Source organism: Silene latifolia, chromosome 9 (genome assembly GCF_048544455.1).
Source record: "Silene latifolia isolate original U9 population chromosome 9, ASM4854445v1, whole genome shotgun sequence".
NCBI classification, from domain to species: domain Eukaryota; kingdom Viridiplantae; phylum Streptophyta; class Magnoliopsida; order Caryophyllales; family Caryophyllaceae; genus Silene; species Silene latifolia.
Window position 1 is genome coordinate 171,449,918 of NC_133534.1, and position 3,419 is coordinate 171,453,336.

At 41.4% G+C, this 3,419-nt stretch overlaps 1 pseudogene; it reads right to left on the reverse strand.

Annotated features, from left to right (window-relative positions):
* Window positions 1-427: 427 nt before the first annotated feature.
* On the reverse strand, window positions 428-2,871 carry LOC141601895 (NDR1/HIN1-like protein 3; annotated as a pseudogene).
* Window positions 2,872-3,419: the final 548 nt, after the last annotated feature.

A 3,419-nucleotide genomic window follows, 5' to 3' on the forward strand; every position in this document is an offset into this window, starting at 1 on the left:
ATGAGTGTATCTAACTAATTAGAGGTATGTATCTAGCAACTTAAACAAGTAAATCTAGCAACTTAATGAGATCAAACCGTTTCCTGTCTTACTTAAGAAGATCTTTTCTCTACTAGGTACGTTTTAAAAGGTCTTAGGTTCGTTTAAAGAAGTGTATCTAACTTACGAGAGATGTGTATCTAGAAAGGTACAAGAATGTATCTAGCAAAGTACAAGAGTGTATCTAATTTATAAGAGATGTGTATCTAGTAAGGTAAATTAGTGTATTTAGCTTATCAAAGATGTGTATTTAGCGAGTTTAAAGATATTATACGCATGCCAATTGGATGCATGTTGTTGAACATGATAGCAAGTCGTTTTTGAACTTAAAACAAAACAAGAATGAAGATAATGCTAAATTTACCCTTTTCGCGAATATGTGAAAAATAAAAAAAATCAATAATAATAGTCGCACTTTGTATCCTCAAATTTATGGGTAGATTGAGCATCATTCAAAGGAACCTTCAAATCACACTTAACCTTAGGCTTCTAAGTTCCAGTCTTAAACAAACCTATCTTGAATCTAACTCTTAAGTGTAGCTTCACCTGTATCTCATACATTCCTTCACTCTTCCGATTCTCATAATCCGTCTTCCCATCACTTCCAAGTATAACCATATTCTGTCCCTTAAACACCAATGGTCCAAACGACGTCGTATTCTTATGTCCCTGGTAGAACGTCATTCCTTCAACAGTCTTGAATCTTTGACCCCCGTAGATTGCGTCAGCCTAGACGTCATCGTAGTAAACTCCGATGTGATTGTTGGGATTCCGTGCGGTGAAGTTGACGGCTAGGTCATAGTTGAGATTGTCGTTGTTTACGCCGCTGAAGTTGAAGGTTGTTAGTGTTGCGTTTGTGGCGTGGAATTTGACCTCGTGGGGTCGGATGATTAGCCATAGGACTAGGATTGCTATTAAAATTGAGAATATTATTTTGAAGACGCAGCCTAGGAGGCAGCAACCGCAATCACAGAGGCAGCATCCTCGACCGCCTCTTTTCCTTGGGCGGTGGTACTGTAATACCCGCCCTTTTAGAGACCCGTTGACCAACGTTGACCGACCTTGGGAGCAGTAATAGTCCTTAGAGGTGCGTACCAAAGTTATCCTGTGTTTTGAGTTATGGGTGGTACTCGATAGAGTAGAGGCTGCTCGATCGAGTAGCTTGGATACTCGATCGAGTAGGGGCCACTCGATCGAGTAAGTGGGTCATTTGATCGAGTAACGTCTTTTCAGCGAGGGTTTATAATCGTGTTTTGTTAAAACCGCAAATCATTTCCGCCTCATTTCTTCAGATCTTTAGGTCGCGTCCTTCCCTTCCCTTCACCATATACCTTCCATGGGAGCCTTTGAAGGTTCTTGTGCCTTAGGAGTGCATAGCTTGAGTCGGGTAGCGGTCCTTTGCCAGGTTTCCTCATGTAGGTATGTCGTCATCATCACCCGTATCTTTGTCTTTGCAGTTAGGGTTAGCTTGGTAGTGATAGATGTTTGTATTGTGTATATAGGTGTTGCTTGATTGCTGGGTATTGCGTGTATGGGCATGGAATCGTTGCAGTCGCTTAAAGGTAGGTTCGCCTACTCAGTTTCTGTGGATGGTCTAGTGTGTCAGTTGTTGTGTCGTGGTTGTTGTGTTGTTGTTGTGTTTGTTTGGCAGAGCATATGCGGTAATAGGTTGGTGTATACAGTTTATTTGTTGTTGTCGTATTGCAGCTGTCTGTGATTGATTGTCTCTGGTTCTCGAGGAGCATCCTCGGCTGAGTGGAGTCACTTGCAGGAGTGGCTTCACGCCCTAGTTTCGCCCTCCGTGGAACCCGCCACGGGAGGGGATGTGCACATTAATGGGACAGGGTTATCGCTCGGTATGATGGGCGGGGCTTAGGTGGGAACGGCTGCGGTCCCCCACTGGCAGGGCTGGTCCAGTGGACAGTCGGTGACGGAGATTTATTGGTGTGGGTATGACTGTGTGTGGCTGGTTGTGTTTTGTTTTGTGTTGACGGTTGATGTTGGTTAATGTTGTATCTTGTCTCAGTACTGACCCTGTGTGGTTGTCTTGTTTGTTTATGTGTCTGTCGTGATCCCTTATGGTAAGCAGTCAGTCTTAGCAGGTGTTGATGTGGTTGATAGCTGGAGTCCTGGCAGGGATGAGTCGTCACGAGTTCTGAAAGAGATAGTGTGTAGCTGGCGAGTTGTATCTTTATTTTGTTGGTTGGTTGTAACACTTGTAATATAACTATAATTGTTCTTTTATCAACTTTTGATGATTACTTACCTCGGGCAACCGAGATGGTAATGCCTCTATATGCCAAGGAAGGTTTGGTAAGGCTCATCGGTATATGGGGGTGTTACAAAGTGGTATCAGAGCGACGATTTTGGAACCTGTAACAAATGAACCTAATGAACGTAGTGAGTCTAATAAAATGAACCTGGTGTATATGTAATGGGAGCCCCAGCTGATGCTAGATTTTGGGTGAGTAGGCGCCCTAATTTCGAAATCTTGGCCCCATTGTGCTTAAGCCAGTCACTGGGTATGGGAATGTGGAGTCCGTAAGTATGTGCTTAACGTGTATGGTGATTAGGTGAGAATTGTTTGTGGTTGAGTCTCTGTTGAAGCTAGTGTCGGTACAATAACTACGTTAGAATAGTGTATGGTGAATTTGTGATGGAGTTAAGGAGCGTATGTGATGATAATGAGAAACGTAGAAGGTTCTATGTGTTAGAAGTGGATGAAAAGGGTAAAGATGTATACTGTGATATGAAATGTGGTAATGTTGGTGTTTGTTTCAGGTTGTTAGTAATGGTGATCCTATACGAGTTTATAAGTCTTACCGTAGCCATAATAGTGATAGCTAAAGAAGTGTTGAATTATAGTATGAGAATTATCAAAATAGTAGTGGGAATATGCAATGTTTAATGGTTGAAAGTTTCCGCTGTGTGGTGATTAATTTATGTAGAATAATTTTTTTATGTTGAAGCTTGAACGTGTTGATAATACACTTGGATGACATGTGGAAAATTTATCGTTAATTGTGTGTTTTGTATAACGTGAGTGTAAATATGTTAATAAGGTAGTAAAATAAGTCTAGCCGTGATATAATAGTTGCATATATAGATGACTCGGTAGCAGCCAAACCATATTGTGTGAAGTTTGTTATAGCGTAATGTGATACGAATCTTATCTGATGAGACTGTATGATATATTTGAGTAGTAATTGTAATATATGAGTGAATACGATAACCAGTGACGACCTCCGAACTTGGTTTGGAATCGACACGTGATATTGTTTTGCAGGAACCTTCAGTTAATTTTGTAATTCTGACCGTATACTCAACCTTACTTGACCGAGTGCGAGTGCTTACTAGACCGAGTAGACCTCACTCGATCT